Source organism: Vombatus ursinus, unplaced genomic scaffold, assembly GCF_900497805.2.
Source record: "Vombatus ursinus unplaced genomic scaffold, bare-nosed wombat genome assembly UNPS02014807.1, whole genome shotgun sequence".
Classification (NCBI taxonomy): domain Eukaryota; kingdom Metazoa; phylum Chordata; class Mammalia; order Diprotodontia; family Vombatidae; genus Vombatus; species Vombatus ursinus.
The window spans coordinates 47,732,694-47,757,510 of NW_020954585.1; the positions used below are offsets into that span (position 1 = coordinate 47,732,694).

General features: G+C 36.7%; 1 pseudogene; it reads left to right on the forward strand.

Annotated features, from left to right (window-relative positions):
* LOC114052176 overlaps positions 1-24,817 on the forward strand; it is an 83,514-nt pseudogene that overhangs the window by 11,570 nt on the left and 47,127 nt on the right.

Consider the following 24,817-nt stretch of genomic DNA (forward strand, 5'->3'; position numbering starts at 1 on the left):
TGAGAATCAAATGAGACACATTGACTTATGAAATGGATGTGAAACAGCTTTAGAAAGTGCAAGATACTTAAAGGTAAAAGGGATTTGTCAAAGGATTTCATCATCATAATTATCTTAACAACAATCTTTTAATGAACATTGATTAATCATTTACTTTGAGTGATACACTGTGATAGGCATTAAATCAAGAATTCTTAACATGGGAAATGTAAATTTTTTGGATAACTATTTTTAGAAAAATTAGTTTCTTTTATAACGCTATATGTTTTGTGCATTGTAAAACCTCATTTTGAGAAAGGTCCAATAGCTTTTTCTAGACTGCTAAAAAGGTCTATGACACTTAACTGGTTAAGAAGTCCTGCACTGGAGGAAATACAGAGATAAAAAAGTCCATGGCAGGTGACCTAAAGCAGCTTATTATCCAGTGCACAAAATGACATGTATTGAGATAATTGTAATTTAAATGAGAATATAGTGAGAACTTAAGTGTATAGAGTGTATCAATCCATTCAATCAAATGCCTATGTTCTAGGCACTGGGTTAATAATACAATAAAAAATATATTAAACAGGCTTTCATAGCATAGGAAAAAGGCATTAGATTTAAAATCAAGAGACCAAGGATCCTGGGAAAATCTCTTTGTACTGGAGAGATCAAGAAAGATTCCATGGAAATGACCACACTTGAGCTGGGTCAGAAGTCAACAAGAAGAGATGGTAGTAGGCAACAAAACGCAGGCAAAGTAAAGAGCATAACAGCAATAGTAAAAAAAAAAATGCAGTTATTTTATATTTAGCTTCCTAATATAAGGCATTTTAATATTCACTATGAAAAATTCATACCAATATCTGATATTACGATCCTTTTTGCAGGGTTTTGCAGATTTTGACATGACTTGTTTTAAAACATATGGGAAAACCTGGGGTGAGTAAGTAATCTTTCTATTATACCTACACATTTTAATGGTCAGCAGCCCATAGCTCGCCACTGAACCCAAACATATTTGTGAAGGTAGAGGTATTGGAGATCTGTTTAATGCTACAGAATTCTAGGTCAGGTCCATCACATTATAACAGATGTACCCTCTGGTCATGGATTCTTTATATAATCCCTTATTTTAGTTCATTGGTTATGATAATCTAAATCTTGGAGAAGCAAGGAAACATTTTATAAAGTGCCTACCATGTAAAGGTCTGCTGAGCAATGTAGATACAAAGACAGAACTGAAAAATAGTTCCTGCCCTGAAGGAGCTTCCATTCTGTTGTACAATTCAACGTGTAAAAAGAATAGTAATGAAAAAAAAATAATCAGAGAAGTAATAACATATATAGCAATGAGAGTAACCAATATTTCTCTGAGAAATAAGTTTACCTCAAAAGACCATTCTTCCACTTTCTTTAATCTTCCATCTAAAAATCTTACTAATTCTGACCCATGAATTTGGACCCAATGAATTCATACTTAGTAACTATCATTCATAGTGAGCATGAGGAGTTAAACAATAGTGGCATTTTTAGAAACGTTAGAATTTTGAGTGATACATAGTTATATATGTAACAGCAAATTACAGAATATCACATGAACTAATCTCACTTTAATTTACATGAGTAACTGATGATCTACTGGTTAACATTATTGTAGCACCTGATACTTGGTAATTCTGGACCCTCCTATTAGCTATCCCAGATGCTTAAGATTTGGAAAGAGGCCCAGAATCTTTTGCAACTCCTAGCTCTTGGTCACTAACACAAATGTTTTACTTTTACTAATCAGCCATAGGACGTATGTCATAACAGGGGATACAACTAAACAGCAATGAAAATTAATCAGCAACAGAATGTGGTCTCTATAAACTTTGAGCTTACTCTCTCACGAACTCACTAAAATTCAACAACAAGAAGAAATCTTTGATGGAATTGTGCCTGGACAACTACACATTGGTACACACGTGGATAGAGCACATGTATGAAGGGATAAGAATATTGGGAGCACATGTGAATAAGACACAGACACATATATACACACATACATACATGTCTATTGATTGGTTCTGGATAAGCATTCCATATTGGCATACTTCTTTTATTGCCTTCATAATCGGGGTTGTCCATTTTCATCACTTTCAATGCAAGTACCCACCATGCTTCATCCTATATTCTTTTCCTTATTCTAATCAATTCAATTATTTCCACTCCAACACAATTTTTCATCACCTATTGCTTCTGTCCTTCAAAGAACTCTCATCCTATCATCTATCAACTTTCCTATACATCTCTTCAGCTTGATTTCCAATTACTTGATTTAATAGAAACCTGACCCTCTCCTGAAAATACCATATCCCTTAAAATGCTTTGTATTCTGTCTCCTTCTCCCTCCAGCCCCAACTCATGGGGTTGGAAGATGGAGAAGGCATAGTCCTTAATCATCACGGCTGTTTCCAGTAATCTTCCACTATCCTCTAAATACTTTTCCTAATATCTCCTCACCTCCAAGTAACTTTCTCAACTTTTTCAATGACCTTGGTGCTGGGTTCACCATCTTCTCCTCTACTCGCCCTCTGCTCTTGGATACAAAAGAAATTTTCAGTGGATAGCCTTATCATGCAACTTCTCAACCTCTACAGGTCCAAAGACTTCCTTTATTACCTCCAGGTAGCATGTTTACACCTTTGAATTAATAATCTCTCCAATACCAAAATCTAGAATTGAAATTACACAATTAAATCACCAACTTACTTCCTTTTACCTGTCCCATTCACTCCCACTAGATCTAGTAGTCCTCACTGTTATTGTACATGGTAGTCCTTGACCATTTTCCTTTTCTGCTTCCTCCCCATGGGTTTTATTTGCCTAAATGCTTGGCTTTGAGCCTGTTGTTTTCTACTTTAACGCTTTCTTGCCTCCTTTTCTAGTATCCCTCAAACTATTTAATTCTACCAATTCCAACTTCCAAACCCTCATTCTATGCTGAATCCTAATAACATACTTTTCTACTTCTATTATAGGAAAAAGACCATTCATAGAGAAATTGGGTCAGTCTCACTCAATTCAAAATCATGGTACATAACTTTATGGGAACCTAGGTGGCACAGTGGATAGAGTGTCAGGCCTGTATTCATGAAGACCTGAATTCAAATTCAGCCTCATACATTTAGTAGCTGTGTGACCCTGAAAAAGTCACCTAATCTTGTTTGCTTCTGTTTCATCATCTGTAAAATGAGCTGGAGAAAGAAATGGCAGACCACTCCTGTATATTTGCTAAGACAAACCCAAATAGGGTCATGAAGATTTTTACATGACTGAAATAACCGAACAACAACAGCAATGTTGTATTATATTTTCATTTATTTTGTTAAACATTTTCCAATGTTATTTTACTATGGTAACCAAGAGTTTCAAAGCTGTTTGTAGATCACCAATGAGTTTGAATCCTCTGATCTATATGATTATCTATTTTATCACTTTGCATGTTAAATTTAACTCCTTTCTCTCCCTCTTATCTCACATCCCTTCAGTTTCCTGGAATATTCAATTCCTCTGCAATATCTTTCAAGTCTCTTTTATTACCCTACTGCCAGCACCACCAATATTAGTACAAGTTGTTATTACCACTGATCTAGAGTATTTTTGAAGACTCCTGACAGGATTCTTCCTGCTGCCATTTTCCTTTCTACTTGGTCCATTTAAAAAATATTTATTTTTTAAAATTTTTTATTTATTTTTGACAATCATTTAAAAATTTTTGAGTTTGTAATAATTGCCCTCTCCTCAGTCCCTCCCTAACCCATTGAGAAGGCAAGTAATATGATATCAATTATATATGTGATGTCATGCAAAACTATTTCCATATCAGCATGTTCCAAAAAAGTACCCAAGAAAAATAAAGTGAAAAACGATATGCTTCATAGGTTTTCCTCTGGGGATGGAAGGCATTTTTCATCTTGAATGGGTCCTTTGGAATTTTCTTGGATCATCTGGTACATTCTTAATACAATTATATGTTTATAATCACATGTCTGCACAGAAGTCCTCCCTGGCTCCCTATTACCTCCTAAGTAAAATGCAAAACTACTGCCTCATGTTTGTGGCTCTTCCTAGAATATTACCATGTCATCTTCCCAGGCTTATTTCTTATTAGTCCCCTCTATGCACTTTGTTCTTTGTCCAAACTGGATGACTCTGATTCCCAAACATCCTTGCCACTCTCGTGCCACTGTGACTGCTCAGGCTGTTTGATGTCATTGAAATGTTCTCCTGCCTTCCTTTTCCTACCAATTGCCTGATCATTCTTTAAAGCTCAATTCAAATGTCACCTCCTCAGTTAAATTATTCTCCTTTATTATTATATCTCACAACAACAATAACAACAACAACAACAACAACAAAATCTACTCTTTAAGGTTTTCAGAGTACTTTATACAAGTTTTCTTCTTTAATCTTCACAACAACCCTCTAAGTTTGATGCTACTCTTTTTCTTATTTTGCAGAAGAGGAAACTGAGTCTGAAAGAGGTTACTGATTTGCAGTTGTTTCTTTCTGGCTACTTGCATTATTTTCTCCTTGACCTGGGAGCACTGGAATTTGGCCATAATATTCCTGGGATTTTTCATTTTGAAATCTTTTCCAGAAGTGATTGGTGAATTCTTTCAATTTCCACCTTGTTCTCTGGTTCTATGATATCTGGGGAATTTTCCTTTCTAATTCTTAAAATATAATGTCCAAGCTTTTTTTTTTTTTTTTTGATTATGGGTTTTAGGCAATTCTGGAATTCCTAAATTGTTTCTCCTGCTTTATTTTCCAGGTCAGTTGATTTTCTGATGAGATATTTGACATTTTCTTCAAGTTTTTCATTCTTTTGACTTCATTTGTTTTTCTTGATGTTTCATGGCTTCCTTAGTTTCTGTTTGACTAGTTCTAATTTTGAAGGATATATTTCTTTAGTGAGGCTTTAGATCTATTTTTCTTGCCTGGCCAATTTTTAATTTAAGGAATTATTGCCTTCAGTCATTTTTTTGTGTTTCTCTTTCCATAACTGTCTTAAATGTTCTCATTTTCCATGAACTTTTCATCTATTGTTCTTATTTAATTTATAAAATATTTTTTCCTTAAAAAAAAGTCTCTTTTTTAAGTTCTGGGAATTTTGGGGGGCTTTTGTCTAATATAGAGTTTTCTTTCAAGTTTTGATTGCAGATGTTTTCATGTCATTTTCTTCTTCTGAGTTTGGGCCTTGAACTTCATTGTAATTTTCATAGATTTTTTATGGTCTGGTTTTTTTTTTCTTGCTCATGTTTTTCAGTTATTTTCTTGACTTTAGACATTCCATTAAAGTTGGATTCTGCTTACTTCAGGTCAGAGGTGAGATTTCACTGTCCCAAGCTTCAGGCTTTTTTGCCTTGCTGTTTTAACAGTTAATTTTGGGGTCCTTTAAGTTTTTAGTACTTCCAAATTGGTGTGATTCAGGGAGAGGTGTGGTCATTGCAATCCTGGTTGGCACACTGGTGCTTGCCATTTTAAGGCTTTTACTCTCTCATGACCACTACTCCTCTCATCCTTTGAATTTGGACCTAGAACTGCATAATGGATAATGGAGCTGTTGAATGGTGCCTGATCCCATGGCTAGTCCTAGAACAGGGGTCCCCTGGAATCTCTTTTGACCATATATTCAATCCTCTTATTATCTATATGCAGTGAGAGCTCCTGATATTGCTGTTGCTATGAAGACCTCTAAGGCAAATCACTGATGTCACTGTTAAGCTTTGCTTTTGTCCACTGCCCATTGCTGTGACACAGACCTCTCCTATTGACCTCCTTAGTTATCTAGGGCTTGAAAAATGCCTCAGCCCATCCTTTTTTCGAATATGCTATTTTAGTATTTGATTTGACATGTTAAAGTTCTTTAGAGGATAATGTTGGGAGAGTTCAGCTGGAATACTCCGTTTGTTCTGCCATCCAGGCGTTTCCTCTGCCTCTCTCTCTCTCTCTCTCTCTCTCTCAAACTCTTACAATTCTGCTTCTGACCTCATCATTCCAGTGAAATTGCTCTCTCCAAAGTTTCTAATGATCTCTTGGTTTCCAAATACAATGGCCTTTTCTCAATCCCCATTCTCCCTGGCCTCTTTGCAGCCTTTAACAAAGTTGTCAATTCTCCTCCTTGATACTCGATTCTCTCTTGGTTTTTGGGACCCCACTCTTTCCTGGTTGGCCTACTACCTATCTGACCACTCCTTCTCTGTCTGTCTGTTTTACTAGATCTTCTTCTGGATCACACCCTCTGTAACATCTGGAATTATCCTGGCTGGAGAACCTGTACTTCCTCCATAAACAGAGGTATTCTTTCCATACAAAAGTATCTCCAGATTGATTATAGGTAGTAGTTTAAAGAATCATTATGAATGATGTATCATTTTTCAAACAGGGTCAATTTTCAGTCTGGGGCAGTGATCAGACAGTTTAGTTGATCCCCTGCTAAAAAACCCCAAAATTCCCAGTGGTAATTATAGAAAATAGACAAAGGGAGGAGGAGCTAGAGAGTACATCACTACTGATTGGTGGATATTTTTAGTTTTCTGCTTAGTAAGCTTGGGCATTAAGCCTATGTTATGCTCAAACACAAGTTTGTATATTGATCATGTACTGGTCACATATGGGTCACAATACTGTTGTTTTTGCTTTCATAGGTCATAGTGTCTTAAGCTACGACTCAGAGTTTAAGTTATGATTTAGCATCTAAGTCATGATTTCTAACAAGTCACCAAGCCTGGGCTTCCACCTTTCATAGAGTGTAAGTTTTTATGGCTTTTCACTTATTCCTGTATTTTATAGCTTTCCCCCAGTTGGTACCCAACACCCTCTTGTGTGGTTGTGGTTTCTCCTTCATCCTCAAAGATGATTATGACATCAGGAAGATGATGACATGACTTGCAAATGAATTGGATTTGAGTGAGGAAGGGTTGTGCAAAGTCACTAGCCTCACTTTGTGCTCCAGAAGCCATCTGGGCCTAATTGTCAAATATAGATCAAGATGACTGGAGATGGCCCAAAATGCAATGGGAGACTTTGGCATTTTTAAGCTAAGGCCTCTCCAAGTTCTCATTTTGAGTGAGGCAATGCCCATTCACTGAAGAGGCCAATTTAAGACTTGGTTCAAGGGATGTCCCTTTTAATAAAAAAAAAAATTCATACTGGGAGGGGAAGACCCTCAGGGTTGCTGGCCAAAAGAGAAACAATTGCTATTCACATTCATTCTAAGTCAAGAGGAAGCAAAAATAACCTTTGAGTGGTTCTTGGGCAGGGACCTATTGTTGTCCAATCAATGAGAGCCAGAATGAATTGAGATTAAGGCAGCGTCTTTAAGAAAGAAATCTGTCTGTTTAGATTCTTAAAATCTAGCCACTGCTTAGATTCTTATTCTTATAATCTAGCCATTGCTCAGAATCTAGCCAATAACTCACTAATGTTGAGACTCCTTAAGAGTCTGCCCAATGTGACAGTTGTTCTAATAAACCTTGTTTTTGGCTGAAAAAAAAAAAGGCTTGGGTCGAATTCTTTTGGGCAGGACACACGCGTTGTGATTTTGGGGTCCCAGCACCCCTAAACTCCTAAACTTCAACAGTATGTATTAAAGAAAGAAACCAGAAGAATAAGTGCAGGTAGGGCAAGAAATTCTTGATAAGTACCAATAGGTCAATATAACAATTTTGGTTTGAAAACTTCAATGGTATATTTTCATTTTTTCCCCCTTAATTTTCTTGATTAATGAGGGAGTTTGTCTCAAACATATTTCTACTTGTTCCTGGATATCATACAAAAATAATACAATATTTTTTGTTTGTTTTTAATTTTTTTTATTTTTTAATACAATTTTTAAAAACCAAAAAAAGAAAGGAAGAAAGAAAGAAAGAAAAAAAGAAAGAAAGACAGAAAGAAAGAAAGAAATCTGTCTAGTAAAACAAAGATAACTAGGTAGGTTTCATCCATCAAAATTTCCCCTCCTTTTGAATGAGATATAACCTCTGTGAAGACTTCTCAGGGTGGTGATGAAAAGACTGTCTCAAAACTACAGATAGGCTCTGAGAGAATGAACAGGCCATAAGTTTAATTCAGCCCTAAGCCTTCTCCTGATTGCCACTGCCACACCAGCATTAGGTATATTAAATAAGGACATGTATGTTTGGATTGGCTATACCCTGTTTCCTTGTTCTTTGGGAATGGGAAAGATTTTTGCGCCTAGAATGTAAGCCCCCCTCCCAGCCAATGGAAGTAAGGGATAGTGGCGGGGATGGGAGTTTCTTGTTTGCCTAAGATATATAACCTTGCTTTGTCCTTTGTGCCTCGCCTCTCTCCTGCTGGTAGTGTACTGGAGGAGTAGACGCCCCTTCTCACGAGATTGTAATAAAGAGTAACTTTTTGCTTCCACCTTGAGAAGTCTCTGGATTTAATTGTGTCAGAGTCGCTGTACCACACAGCTTTGGAGGCTCTAGCAAGATTTGCCCCCCTGTGAACGAGATCCCTAAGTCTGGACCATGAGGGTTGGGGCCCCACCGGAGATTTCTCCAATAGCCTTCAGACCAGATTTAGGGTGCTTTCGCTCTGCTTGGGTGAGAACTCGAAGAGAGAGCTCGGGGAAGCAAAAAGTGAAAGAAAGTTAAACTCAGGACAGAAACGATTAAGGTGCATTGGATCAGTCACGTAAGTTGTACGCATACAGCCTGGAGGTGAGCGGCTCTCGTGTCTCCTTATTAGTAGGTCTCTGACCTGGAGCGAAGGCGACTCCCCTCAATCAAAATTCACTAATTGCTGAGTCTTTGACTCGGGGTTTTGAGGTGACTCTGCCGGACCAAATTTTTGGCGACATTGAGGGAGCACTCAGGTGACTGTGGGGAGAGGGCGACCTCTTCTGGTGATTAATTGTAATTGTTGAGTCAGTCTCTGACTCAGGGATGAAAGAGATCTCTCCCGATCAAATTCCTTTGTGTGTTGCTCATTAGTAGGAGAATCAGGGGCAACGAACAGTCTAAAATAGCAGGTCAGAAGCTGCCATTTGATATTCCGGAAGATAGCCCCTTAAGGGCTAGGTTTAGCGATTGAGATGAATTACCAAAAATACAGGGAACAAATTGAGTAATTAAGTGCACTATCAAAACAAAACAAAAAAAAAGGACTGGGGACTTTTTCTTAGCTCCCTTAAGGAAGTAGGAAAGAAAATTAGAATGTAGAGCAGGAATTGTCACCACTTGTCTTTTTAAGGGAATATATAAATTTGTGGAAAATATTTTCTTTTAAAGGGCCGAGTATTGGATTTAAAACAAAAATGTTTTTAAGTGTTTATCATTAGTGATTGTAAATTCAGATCTGATTGGATTTAAGTTTACTGTTCTATAAAAAAAAATAATAATGGTTGTTATGAGATGTGGCATTATTAGTTAATGTTAAAAGTTAAAAGTGTAATAAGAGTAATAAGGGCGATCATTTCTATATGTGATAATATGGAAATGCAATTAATGTTATCTGAAGTTTATTGTTTAAGTTATTACTGTATTTCTAAATTGTATTGTATTTCTAAAACTCTTAAATTGTAAAATCTGAGGGACTATTATGAGGTAGAAATGGTGTTAAGGTAACTCTTGATCTGCAGGGGGTCTTCTAGTGATAAAGATGAGATTATTTGAAAACTGTTAAATACCTAGTGAGGTGTATTTGGTTATAAGACTATGACAGCAGATTTTGTTTAAAATCTTGACTATTATAAAAATATATGGTGGTTTAAAGTTATAGTCTCCACATATTAATGATGAGATGAATGATATTCTGTACAAAGTGACTTACAAGTACATCCATCTAAGTTGTTAATGGGTCATTTCAAAGTTTATTGCAATTGTGGAAATAATTTTATAATGTATGCCCTGTGGTACAAACATATTTTATTGTGAAAACCTTATTGATATGTATTTGGAATTAATGAGGTATTCTCTCATATCAGGGCCTCAATTAGAAATTAGAAAAATATATATTTTTCTATCCAGGCCTTCTTCAGGCTACCTGCTGGGTTTGTTGGGGGATGGGCCATATGGGACAGGCTCTAGGCCACCTTCAACCAAGTGCCTAGATTGGGAGTGGCATTGAGGTTGAATCGGGAATCTGGATGTAGCCTGAGGCTATCAGACCAGTAAAAGACTGATGGGCTAGCATAGATAATAATAATAATAATAATAATACAGCCAGTCTAAAGGGGTGGGAGTGGCCCCAGGAGAATGTTGGACCTGGTGAAGGGGTCCAGAAAGAAAGATTTTTTATTGGGTCTGTTTCAAGTTTTTAATATATTGCTTACATATTAGTTCTGAATTTTCTTATATGATGTAATCTGGTAAGCAATTGTATTAGTTATGTTGTTGGAAGGGCAATTTATTTTATGATCTGGAATGTTAGATTAAGAATTGTGCCTTCAGAGAAAAGAGAAAAAGGAATGAGTGTGGCTGTTGGGGCATTCTATATGATCCCATTTTGTAACATTTCCTTTTAAGTACTGTAATTTAAGAAATGAGAACTTTAAAGTTTTGTCTATGTTTAAAGGGAAAGTTTTAGCTGGTATTATTTGACTCTCACTTGTGAAGTTTAAAATTGTTAACTAAGCTATTTGGAGTTATTGTTTAAGTGAAGTACTGGTAGAAGTATTTTTGTGTGTGTAAAGAAACTATCTAATTATGCAAAGAGATTTTGTAAAATCTCAATTCTTATCAATCCTGTGCAGGAGTTTTGTGAGATGGAACTCTTACTGACTAAGTGGCCCATTGCAGATACCTCTGGACTAAAGAAATTAGGTAACTAGGAATTTTATGGTGATAATCATTTAAGATCAATTGAGTCACAATAAGGGCCAAAAACCTGATTTGATCTTTTCTTCCTGAGTGAGCTAAGAATGCCCCTTCCTGAGTCAACAGTTAAAGCTGATCAAGAGCATTCTTATGTTTATGAAATCTGCTTTTACTCAGGATGTTATTAGGAACCAGAATATGTGTAGGAAGTTATGCAAACTACTTAGAGCTCACTTTGGAGATGTTCCCTAATTAATGTGAAACTATAGTCACACTTGAAGCTCTAATGAGGGGAATTTGCTATCTAAGACCTTGGAAACTGTTAGTGAACTGTTGTTCTGAGTCTAACTCCAGGTATGATTAACAAGGAGCTGATTGAGCTACCAACCCATGACATCAGCAACCTGCAAAGAGGTTTGTGAGCTGCATCTATGAGCTGCAAGAGGGTGTTCTCATGGGAACGTTGGGAGAACGACTTTTCTGCATGGCTGAGGTAGGATTCTCCCGACTCAATTTCCCCACTATGACATCTGGCAGACTTTAAGCCTGGCTCAATGCAGTTGGTCATATGTATGTAACTTCTGCCTGGAGTTGATGTGAATCTAGGGAAGCATTGTTCCCTTACTTTAGTTATGTTCTTTCATGGCAAATTCCTACAATCATAAGTTTGTAAGCATAAACATCGAATCTATTAAACAATAGATTGATGCAGGAACATCTGAGGTTATTATAGTAAGAGGCAAGTATAAGATTGAGTTATTTGGCCTGGAATTTCAGAATAGTATTCAGTCTTGACATCTGTTACTAGTGTATTCCTGTATAAGTTGGGATCCTTTAATTTCTCATAATGGTTATGATAAGGTCCGGAGGTTTGGAGGTGCTGGGACTCCAGGGTCACAGAGCAAGGGTTCCTCCAGAAGGAGTTCAGCCCACGTCTTTCAGCCAGGGGAGGAGTTTGTTGGAGATAAACCATATAGGCCAGTTAAGTGAAATATAAGGGTTTTTTGGGGCCCAGAGACAAATGGGAGCCAGATTCTCTCTGGGGCCTGGGGCAAAGGTCTTGGCTTGGACCCATACCCCAACATTAGGGGATAATTAGACCAGGAGATTGTGGAAGTAGGATATTATTCTGTTACTTAGTTAATGTTAAAGTTGTCTCAGTTTGTTACAAATTAATGATAAAAAAAAAAAAAAGCTTGTGACTTATCTTGTCAATGTCTTGAAAGAAGCATCCATTTTAATTAAGTATTATTTATTTGTGCATGACCAGAAGTTGGGACTGTTTTAGTATTTGATATATACTGGTTTTAAATTAACTACTACGTATTGGAGGGTGTTATTAATTCCTTAGTGGAATCTCATCCTCCTGATGGGGAATATGAATAGGAATGAATAATGAACTAATGCAAGGTATAAAACTAGAAGTAATTCAGAGTGTAAGGCTAGGTTCTAGTTTTTCCAATTTGAGTTTCTTAAAATATGGCAATTGGCCAAGGTTCCAATTTTGACCTTGTAATAGTGGAGACATGGGGGTTGACTTAACTTTCATTATTTACCCTGGTTATTGGCAAGATAATTTAAAATTGTGTTAAGATCAATCTTGTAGGAGAGAGAGGACACAAGAAAGAGGATCTCTGCAGGAGGGGAGTCTGCTGGACACTTGGACCAGAGGACTTTACCAGATGATGTCCAGAGTTTCAGACAGCTGTATGAGAAGAGACTTCCAAAGCTTTAAATGGACAATTTATTGTTACCTTTAGGTCTCTGTATCTGTACTTAATAAGGGGACTGCCCCCTTTATAATTTGTCAATGCGTCATTCACTTTCTCCCATATTATTTCAAGTCCCCAAAATCCCCTGATGAAATGTTGCCCAGTAGCACAGTCCCAGATGGAACCATCACTAAGGCATTGCAAGGTTTAACCACTCTTAGCTGAGGAGTTGGCAGAGAACTCTGAGATAGATAATTAATTAAAGGGATGGTTAGAATATTAACTGCTGTAGGATGTTGTATAGTTCCATGCGATAAGGGACTAGTGCAATGATTGATAATCTCACTAAAGACTGTCCCAGTAGGACCCACAGTGGGAGTTCAGAGGGCAAACTCTGGCAATATAAAGATGATGATTGAAAGTACCAGTAAGACTTTACACAGTGATGTGGCTTATTCTAAATCTGTTAAATTAAGGGTTTCAAGGGAGCAGGTTTCAGCAGATCTGGGGAATAATGATAGGGAAACAAGGACTATGTAAATGGTGGTGTGGTAAGATAGTATAAAACAAGGTGACAAACGGGTTGATGAACTATATCGACAATGGTGTGAGAAGTCTTCAGACAGTATGAAATGAGAGTGGGTACTGAATGAGATATAACCTCTGTGAAGACTTCTCAGGGTGGTGATGAAAAGACTGTCCCAAAACAAGAGATAGGCTCTGAGGGAACGAACAGGCCATAAGTTTAATTCGGTCCTAAACCCTCTCCTGATTGCCACTGCCACGTAAGCATTAGGTATACTAAATAAGGACATGTATGTTTGGATTGGCTATACCCTGTTTCCTTGTTCTTTGGGAATGGGAAAGATTTTCGGCCTAGAATGTAAGCCCACCTCCCAGCCAATGGGAGTAAGGGATAGTGGCGGGGTGGGAGTTTCTTGTTTGGTTAAGATGTATAACCTTGCTTTGTCCTTTGTGCCTCGCCTCTCTCCTTCTGGTAGTGTACTGGAGGAGTAGATGCTCCTTCTCGCGAGATTGTAATAAAGAGTAACTTTTTGCTTCCACCTTGAGAAGTCTCTGAATTTAATTGTGTTAGAGTCGCTGTACCACACACTTTGAACAGAATACTCTCAGGTAAAGGCATGGTACCCCATGTGGGGAGAGGAGAGGAGAAAACAGGACAGGACAGGACAGGACAGGACAGGACAGGACGGCGCAGGAATTCCTAGGTGTCCCTGAGGGTTCTGACCTGGACCCTCTTCTATTCTCCTGCTAAGTTACTTCACTTGGTGAGCTCATCAATTCCCACGGACTCAATTATCATCTTTATGCCAATAATTTTCAAATCTATCTATCCTGCCCCAAACTCTCCGTTTATATCCAACTGCCTTTCAGACATTTTGAACTGGATTTCCCATAGACAACATAACTTCAATATGATCAAAACAATTCATTATTATTCCCCATAAATGTCCTCCCCACTTATGATATTTCTGGCAATATCATATTCCCAGTCTCTCAGATTCACAGCCTTGGAATTATTCTTGACTACTCACCTGCTCATCCAATTTTTAGCTAAGGCCTGCTAATTTCACCTTTACAATATTTTTCAAAAATGTTCTCTTTCTGATGCTGCTCCCACTCATCTTATACCTAGATTATTATAATAGTTGGCTAGTGAGTCTACCTGACTCAAGTCTTTCTCCACATCAATTCATTCTCCATTTAGCCGTAAAAATGAGGTCCATAAAGTGCAAGTGTGATCATGTAACCCCTTTCTTCAGTAAATTCTGGTGACTCCCTAGTGCCTCCAGGAGCAAATACAAAATACTCTATTTGGCATTCATATACCTTCATATCCCAGCCGGCTAATACCCTTCTAGTCTTTTTCCATCTTACTCCCTGTCACCTATAGTTTGATCCAGTTTCACTGGCCTCCTGGATGTTGCACAAACAAGACACTCCATCTCAACTCCAAGCATTTTCTCTGGCTATTCCCCATGCTTGGAATGTTCACCCTCCACTGCTGACTACTGACCTCTCTGTCTTCCATTAAGTCCCAATTCAAATCTGACCCTCTACAGCAAGTCTTCTTCAACCCCTCTTAATTCTAGTGCCTTCCTTTTGTTAATTATTTCCTATTTGTCCTGTATATACAAACACACACACACATATTTTGCATATTGACTTTCTGGTTATGTTTTAAGCTTCTTGAGGACAAAGAATGTCTTTTGTTCTTTATGCAACCCTAGTATTTAGTACTGTGTCTGGCACATAGTAGGCACTAAATAAATATTGATTAATTGATTGATTGATTGATGCATCTCTTCCAAAGTCAGATTCCTTGTTCTAACAAGTGTTGCATCTTCTTTTTTTCACCTACCTCTTTTCTCTTGCCATTTTGAAAAACCAGGTTTAGCAAGGAAAACAAGGAGAGCATCAATCCCAATGCATACCTGCCCTTTGGTGCTGCTCCCTGAAACTTCTTTGGGATGAAATTGGCACTTACTAGTATGCAAGTTGCAACTTGCCAACTCCTGCAGGAATTTTCCTTCAGAACTTCTAAAGAGACAAAGGTGAAGAGTCACATCCTTTGTTCAATACTTAGTATGGTTTTTTTTTATCAAGATGATTTATTATCAAAGAAGAGACATATCCTATACTACATGGTCAAATTTAATTCAACGTAGTTTGTCTATTTATTGTGAGCAGGCTATTAAATATAACTTACCATTATTAAGTTAGAAATATAGAGAAGGCCAAGAGAGAAACAATTAAAGTGTCATTGGGTACATAATTAATTTGTTTTAACTATAATAATAACATAAATTCTTGGTTGCAAACAATATTGTTTTTGAAGACCAAAGTATAGCAGACCCTTTAATTCCTTTGTTTTATGATAGTATTTACAAGAGTGTATGCAGTATTAAAGGTCATGGGAGTGAAAAAAATCTCTTAATTTCAGCAAGATTCTTGATTCTACTTTACAACAGACTAGTATTAATAAACCTGAGTATATAGTTAATACATATTGATAATACTTTGTGACAGTCTCTGACATCCAACCTACACTCGTTGTCTATTACAACCATATCAATGTAACATTCCTTTGCATGACATTCTAGCCAGTTTGTCTGCATTTGTATAATCTTCTTTTCTATAAGATACCATTAACATTTGTAAGTACTTCTCTTTCTCTCTATTGTTTGATACTGGTTACTTGTTGAATTCTAATTGTTTTTCTTAATTGCAGGTTCCTCTGAAGCTGAACAATCAGACAATCATTTCACCATCTGTACAAGGATCCAATTGATCATGTTCCAAAAGAAATGACCCCAATGGATTAGTACAACTCAATATTACTAGACTACAGTGATTCAATGGAAGAACATAAAGAAAATAATGAATTGAGTGTCTGTTTATTATTTTTTATCAACAATTGTCCTTGACAATTACAATTATAGTGAATGTAGTAATGTTCTGGGGAGTATATTACATATTTTTAATATTTTGCTTAAGTCTAAGCAAAATATATTTTACTTTCTGGGTTTTTTCATTTTTTTCCTTTGGGTCTGTGTCTTCTTTCACAACATGACAAACATGTATAACCTATTTCAAATTGCTTCCTGTCTTTGGGAGGGGGTGGTCAGGGAAAGAGAGAGAGAAAATTTGGAATTAAAAAAATTTTAAATGAATGTTAATAATGTTCTTTATGTGTAACTGGAGAAAAATAAAATAGAATTTCTTTAATACTCTCTATTGGACAACTATGCTGCTACAAACCACAAAAGATGTTTCTGGAAACCTCTTGTTTGATGTCTAGTATTCCTTAAAGTCATATTATCATTTAAATGGATGGGCAATGTGTTGTTTTGATTATCTTAATTTTTTTTATTGCCAGTTAATTGATCAGAATCTTCATAAAGAAATCTAGGTAAACATTGATAGCTCTGGCAAGGGGACAAATCATTCCATTAGTTCTTTTTCTTTTCCATTTCTTCCACAAACATTTGAATGTGAACACTAACAAAAATCTTGGTCTTACTTAAATCATGTTCAGTGTTAGGGATTTCTTGGTTTGTTTTTTTTTTTTTTTTGTTTTGTTTTTTGGTGAGGCAATTCAGGATAAGTGACTTGCCCAGGATCACACAGCTAGCAAGTTCCAAGTGTCTGAGGCCTGATTAGAACTCAGGTCATACTGACTCCAAGGTGGGAGCTCTATCTATTGCACCACCTAACTGCCCCAGGGATTTCTTACAAGTCACACTCTTTTGGTTGTGTTCACATTCAGGGTTTCCACCAAGAACATGAGAATTTGTCTCCCTTCTTATTCTCTATGCAAATGGTGAAAAGATCTTCAGTTTCCACCTAAATATTTACGCTAACAATTTATCAAATACAGAATAGATTTTCTTTCAGGTGATACAAAGTGATAAGCTTATAAACATATTGGGTTGGCCTCTATTTCACCCCAAAATACCATTTGGTTTAGGTACAATCAAAAGAGGAAAACATTTGGGGCCACTAGAAAACCAACTCTTATCAAAGTTTGTTCCTACCTACACAGTCCTTTTGTCCAAGGCATGTTCAGTGGAATTCTGTTATTTTAAATCTTCCACCCCCCTCCCCAATCAATTGAAGTCCTTTGCTTATTTATGAAAAACTCTTGAATGTTTGAAAGAAAAGTCAATGATGGACTATAAAATGGTGCTGGCAGAAAGACCAGATATTCTTCCAACTAGAACATTCTAAGATATTTGATTCTTTTTTTCATCATCTCCAATCAGTAATCAGTTTTTCTTTTGTAATGTTTCTTGTTTTTATTTAGTCATTGTCATTCTATTTGACCGATATAGTTTAAAACTACATTGTCTCATCTCAACATTGTTGCAGTACTGGAGTAGGTTTATAACTGGTGGCTGTCCCTTGAATCTCTATCTTCTGAATCCATACCAGAGTATTCTTACTAAAATAATACTTGCAAAATGCCATTCTCCTGGTCAAATTTTCCATTTTTTTTCATTGTTTACAGGGTTAAATACAAACTCCTGGCATCTCACGTACACAGCTATCGCTAAAAATAACCACAAACATATTTTTCTGAAGTAAATTTTAATGTATTGTAAAAGTGAAATCATATTGAGCAGCTAGGTGGTACAGGGGATAGAGCACATGGCTAGAAATCAGGAAGACTCAACTCCATGAGTTCAAATCTGGCCTCAGATACTTCTAGCTATGTGACCCTGAGTGAATCACTTAAGGCTGTTTGCCTTAGTTCTTTATCTGTAAAATGGGCTGAGGTAGAAATGGCAAACTGTTAGAGTACGCTCACCAAGAAAACCACAAATGAGGCCATGAAGAGTTGGGCACAACTGTAAGAGCTCAACAACAACAAAAAGGGGTGAAATAAACACTGATGTCAAATATATGGCCCCTTATGGTTTGTGACCATTGGCAAGTTATTTAACTATCTTGTCTCAATTTTATCTTCTATGCAATAGAGGTAATACTTATTTTATCCTAACTCTCAAGGTTATTATGAGAAAAGAACCTTTTAAGCTTTAAAGTGCTAAGTAAATATGAGCAGTGATAATGATCAGAATAAAATATTCTCCACCTTGGGGGGGCAGAACCAAGATGGCAGAGGGAAAGCAGTGACTTGCTTGAGCTCTCCCCCAAACCCATCCAAATACCTGTAAAAAATGACTCTAAACAAATTCTAAAGCACCAGAACCCACAAAAAGACAGAGGCAAACACCTTTCCAACCCAATACAACCTGGATGGTTGATCAGAAAGGTATATCGCGCTGGGAAGGAAGAGAAGCGCAATTCGGTGTGGGCACGCAGGCCGCAACGAACCTGGAGCATCAGAGGACTGAATAGAGGGCAGCTGTGGTGGTTTCCAGACTTCTCAACCCAAAAATGCTAAAGACAATTTAGAAGGTCAGTGGGAAAAGTCTGTGACTGCAGTGAGAGTTAGAAGCTAGGTCTCAGCCACAAGTCTCAAGTGCAGCCTGGGGCAACAGCTGCCTCCTGAGCTTCCAGCCCACAGACTGAGGGGGAATCAAGTGGCTGATAAGAGGGGGATTGCAGGGATCTCTTTGTCAGTGCAGAGGCAGGAATCTCTTCATTTGCCTGTGCTTGGATCTGGGTCATGGTTCTGAGGGGTGGTCCTGGGGAGAGGAGGAGTGCTGGTGTGGTGGACCTTGTTGTGGTAGAAGAGAGGAAATACCTCACTCCTTATCATACCACATTGGAAGAACTGAAAATTTACAGGTCCCTAGAAGTATCTCTGAAAACAGCTGTACAAACCCCCGAAGCTTGGGACAGTACATTCTCCATATTGGAAGCAGACTCTTACCTTAACAAAGAGTTTAAAACTCATGTAACTGGCCATTATCATGAGTAAGCAGCATGCAAAGAGTCAGACTATATTATCTTACTTTGGTGACAAAGAAGATCAAAACATACAACCAGAAGAAGACAACAAAGTCAAAGCTCCTATGGCCAAAGCCTCCAAGAAAAATATGAATCAATCCCAGGCTTTGGAAGAGCTCAAAAGGATTTTGAGAAGCAAGTAAGAGAAGTAGAGGAAAAACTGGGAAGAGAAATGAGAGTGATGCAAGAAAATCATGAAAAACAAATCAACAGCTTGCTAAAAGAGACTCAAAAAAATACTGAAGAAAATAACACCTTAAAAAATAGCCTAACCCAAATGGCAAAAGTGGTCCAAAAAGCCAATGAGGAGAAAAATGCCCTAAAAAGGAAAATTGGCCAAATGGAAAAGGAAGTCCAAAAGATTACTGAAGAAAATACTTCCTTCAAAATTAGAATAGAGCAATTGGAAGCTAGTGACTTTATGAGAAATCAAGACACTGTAAAACAAATCCAAAAGAATGAAAAATTAGAAAACAATGTGAAATATCTCATTGGAAAAACAACTGACCTGGAAAATAGATCCAGGAGACAGAATTTAAAAATTATTGAACTATCTGAAAGTCATGATCAAAATGAGAGCCTAGACATCATCTTTCAAGAAATTATCAAGGAAAACTGCCCTGATATTTTAGAACCAGAGGGCGAAATAGAAATTGAAAGAATCCACCAATCTCCTCCTGAAAGAGACCCCCAAAGGAAAACTCCTAGGAATATTGTAGCCAAATTCCAGAGTTCCCAGGTCAAGGAGAAAATATTACAAGTAGCCAGAAAGAAACAATTCAAGTATTGTGGAGACACAATCAGAATGACACAAGATTTAGCTGCTTCTACATTAAGGGACCAGAGGGCATGGAGTGTGATATTCCAGAAAGCAAAGGAGATAGGGTTACAACCAAGAATCACCTACACAGCAAAACTGAGTATAATCCTTCAGGGGAAAAAAATGGTCATTCAGTGAAATAGAGGACTTTCAAGTATTCTTGATGGAAAGACCAGAGGTGAATAAAAAATTTGACTTTCAAATACAAGACTCAAGTGGAACATGAAGAGGTAAACAGGAAAGAGAAATCCTAAGAGACTTATTAAGGTTGAACTGTTTACATTCCTGCATGGAAAGATGATATTTGCAACTCATTAGATCTTTGTCAGTATTAGGATAGTTGGAGGAAAAAATTACATGTATGTATAGATAGATAGATAGATAGATGGCACAGGATGAGTTGAAGATGAAGGAGTCATATCTGGAGAATAAAATTAAGGGGTGAGAGAGAATTATACTAGGAGAAGGAGAAAGGGAGAGGTAGAATGGGGCAAATTATCTCACACAAAAAAAAAAAACTGAAAAGAAAAGCCCCTTGCAGTGGAAGGGAAACTGGGGAAGGTGAGAGGGAATAAGTGAATCTTATTCTTATAGGATTTGACTTAAGGAAGGAATAACATACACACTCAACTGGGTATGGAAATCTGTCTAACCCTACAGGAAAATAGGGGGGGAAGGGGACAAGTGAGTAGGGGGATGATAGAGAGGAGGGCAGATTGGGAAAGGGGGTAATCAGAAGCAAATACTTCTGGGGAAGGACAGGGTCAAAAGAAAGAATAGAATAAATGGGGGGGGCAGGATAGGATTAAGGGAAATAGAGTTAGTTTTTCACAGCATGTCTACTATGGAAGTGTTTTTCATAATTGCACATGTGTAACCTATATTGACTTGCTTGCCTTTTCAGTGAGGGTGAGTGGGGAGGGAGGAAGGGAGAAAATTTGGAACCCAAAGTTTTAAAAACACATGTTTAAAAAAAAGTTTTCACATGCAACTGGGAAATAAGAAATACAGGAAATGGGGTACAGAAATCTATCCTGCCCTACAGGAAAATAGAAGAGGAAGGAGATAAGAGAAGGGGGGGAGAGATATAAGGGAAGGCAGACTAGGGGAAGGGGTATTCAGAATGCATGCCATCTTGGTGTTGGGAGAGGTGTGAGATGGGATGAAAATTTGAAACTCAAAATCTTGTGGAAGTAAATCTTGAAAACTAAAAATAAATAAAATTATTAATAAAAAAGAAAGAAAATAAAATCAAATCTATGCAAAAAATATAGAGAAACAAATAAACAAAGTAATCAGTTTTTGATTAAAAAAATCGCACATTTTGGAGAAAGAATCAATTATTCAGCAAAAATTGTTGGAAAAATAGTTTAGCAGAAACCAGGTATACACTAGTATCTCACATAATATACTAGGAAAAGCTCAAAATGAATACATGATTATGATACCAAGCAAATTAGAGGAATATGGAAAATTACTGGTCCAATCTGTGGATAGGAAAAGATTTCATGACCAAATTAGTGATAGAGAGATTCACAGATGGTAAAATGAACAAATTTGGTTACATAAAGTTAAAAAGATTTTGCATAAATAAAACTAATGCAGCTAAAATTTGAAGAAAGAAACTAGGAAAACATGTTTGCACAAAATTTCTTCGACAAAAGTCTCATCTCATTTCTTTTTTAAAAAAAATTAATTTATAAAAAAATTAAAAATTAATTTATTTTAAACTTAAATACTAAAACTTAAATACACAATGAGAAAAGAAAAAGAAACATTATAAACTTAAATACTAAAACAAATACAAAATGTGGAAAGAAAAAAGTGCTTTTCTCTTGAATCTTTATGTCAAATTTTCTATTAACTTCAGGATTTTTTTTTTTTGGCAACAAAATCTTGAAAGCCTGGCAATTAATGAACGTCCATTTTTTTTTCATTCTAGGATTATACTTAACTTTGATGGGTATATTTTCATCTGCAACCCCAGTTCTTTTGCTCTTTGATATATAATGTTCCAAGACCTACAGTCTTTTAGTGTTGCTGCTGCTGCTAGGTCTTGAAGATAATGTGAAGCATCTCATAAGAAAAACAACTGATTTGGACAATGGATCAAGAAGAGAAAATATAAGAATAATTAGACTCCCTGAAAGCTATCAAAAAAGAGTCTTCATATTACAATAATAATAAAAAACAATTGAACAAAATTGTCCTTAAGCGTTAAAACAAGAGGAGAAAGTAGAAATAAAAAAATCCATTGTTGTCCAAATCAGTTGTTTTTCTTATGAGATGCTTCACATGATCTTCTATTTTTTCATTTTTATATTTTGTTCTATTATTTCTTGGTCTCATTTGATTCTGCTGGCTTCCCCTTGCCCAATTCTAATTTTCTTCCTTAAGATTCTGGATCTCCTTTTCCAGTTGGTTAACTTTCTTTTCATAATCTTCATGTTTTTCTTGGATTGTTCTTAATTTTTTTAATTGCTCAATCTCCTTTAATTTTTAAAGTCTTTTTTTAGAAAAAGTTTTTCTAAGAATTCTTTTGGGGCAGGTGATTATTTGACATTATTCTTTTTGGTTAGTGGGGGTTTTTTTTTTTTTTTTTTTTTTTTTTTTTGCTTCAGCATACTCCTATGAAGGATTTTTCTTTGGATCTTCTCAGGTGTCCTAGGAAGACAACTATTCTGCCAGAACTCTTGTTTCATTTTGTTTTGTTTTGTTTACTGCTTTATGTTTGCCCTAGGCACTATTTTGTCTTTTTTTTTGTGAGGGAAATTTGGAGAGCTTGGAATTTTCTGACCTACACTGGGGATATCAATCAGTGGGGAATGGCTGAAAAATTCTGGTATATAGTGGAACAAATATTGTGCTGTAAGAAAAGATGAAGGGGATGTTTTCAGAAAAATCTGAAAAGTCTTGTTTGAACTGATACAGAGTAAAGTCACCAAAATCAGAGGAACAACTTATATATCCACAATACTATAAAAATCGTCAACTTGAAAGTCTGCAAAACTCTAATAAGCACTGTGACCAATCACATCAAAAGGACTCATGATGAAATATGCTAACCAGCTTTAGGGCCAAGATGTAATGGACTCAGAGTGCAGACTGAAGCGTAATTTTTAAATATTCCTTTTCCATTTTAGGAATATGAATATGACGAATGTGGAAATACATAATTGTAATAGTTTTGTTTTTCTTGCCTTCACAATGGGTAGGAGTGGGAGGAGAGGAGAGAGGGAGAGAATGTGGAACTGAAAAAAAAATTGAATTGAAAAAAGAAAAAGGGTATCGTGTTGCATGAGGAAGATGTCAGTTACACTGTCCTCCCCCACAGTCATATCCAATATGAAATACTGTGCCAGTCATGGTCTCAATATTTGAAATATAACCCCCAAAAAGAAAATATCTAAAGAAGGACAACCAAGATTGGCAAGGAGCTTTATTTTGTACCATCTGAAAATCAACTGAAGGAAGTGAGGATGCTTTGTTTGGGGCAAAGGCAGTTTAGGAAAGTATGCTAGTTATCTTGAAATGCTTTAACACTGAAGAGGGATTTGACTTGTTTTAAATGGCAGCAGAGAACAGAACTTAGGACCAACCATGGACTTTACAGGGAGATGATGTTGCCTTGATGGGAGCGAAGAATTCCTGAGGATTAGAAATACCCAGAATTGGAATTGAGTTGACTCAGGAAATAGAAGGTTTGCCTCTTTGGAGGTCTTTAGAGAAAGGCTAAGTGATGCAGTGGATAGAATGCCAGCCCTCAAGTTAGGAAGACCTCAAATCTAGCCTTAGCCAAGTGACCCTGAGCAAGTCACTTCACCCTGTTTACTTTAATTCCTCATCTGAACCTAGAGAAGGAAATAGAAAACTGTGCCAGTATCTTTGCCAAGAAAGCTCTAAATGCAGTCACTAGGGTTTGGACATGACTGAAATGACTCAACAACTAACAATAGAAGGGGCAGATAAGCGCTTGTTTGGTCTGCTGCAGACAGGATGTTTGTTCTTGTATTTTCTGCAGTCAGATGGCCTTTCAGGTCTCTTTCAACTCTGAAATCATATGATTATGCAATTTAGGGAAGAGGATGAACAGATTTTGTTTTTCTATCAGTCGTTTGATGCAAGCAGTTAATTAGTACCTAAGGCTCCTTATTTGTCTTGGGATGATATCTCTAACACTAGTGAACATCTGGGCTTTGGTCACATTGTGAAGCTTCTAATAGAGACTTCCCTTGGATATATTTCTCTGTGGATGATTAGAGAAGTGGGCATTTCTCCCTCCTCATGGTGCTTCCTCATTAGCAGGGGGCAATGTTAGTAATAGCTAATATTTATATACCATTCAAAATTCACAAAGCACTTTGCAGACATTACATCTTTTGAGTTTCACAAGAAACCTGCTATGAATGTACTATAATTTTTTTCAAATTTCTCAGATGATAAAGTTAAGGCACAAACATGACACATTCAGAGCCCGGAGAGACCTTTGTGCTCTCTCTCTCATGATTGATGAGAAATATTAGATCACGTAAAGCAAATTTTCTATGGTCAGAGAACCATAGGTGGCAGACCTTCATTCAAACTTATGCCTACTGAATCTGAGTTCACCTCTTTTTTCATGGTTCTATGATACATGACCTTCCTATGTTCATACAGCTATCAATTCTCACAGACAGAATTTTCATCTTTATATTCCAAGGACTACATGTAGTGCCTAGCACATGCAGGCATTTAATATATGCTTATTGACTGTTTCATTTGTACTTTAGACCTCCATAAAACTTTAACTTCACTCTGGTTTTGAAATCATTATTTCTGATAAGGATTAAAGGTTTAGTATAATTACCATTATGTAATTAAAATGGCTAAGGTTAATTATTGTTTTCTGAACTTAACTGACCATCAGAGGAGTCTATGAACTCTCTTTCCCTACAGTAGGTAAATAAAGATGAACTCTGCGACTTTAGAGATGAAGATTTGTATAGAATCCATAAAACTTCCCAACTGCATCATTGTTTCATTGGTTGTCTCTTTAA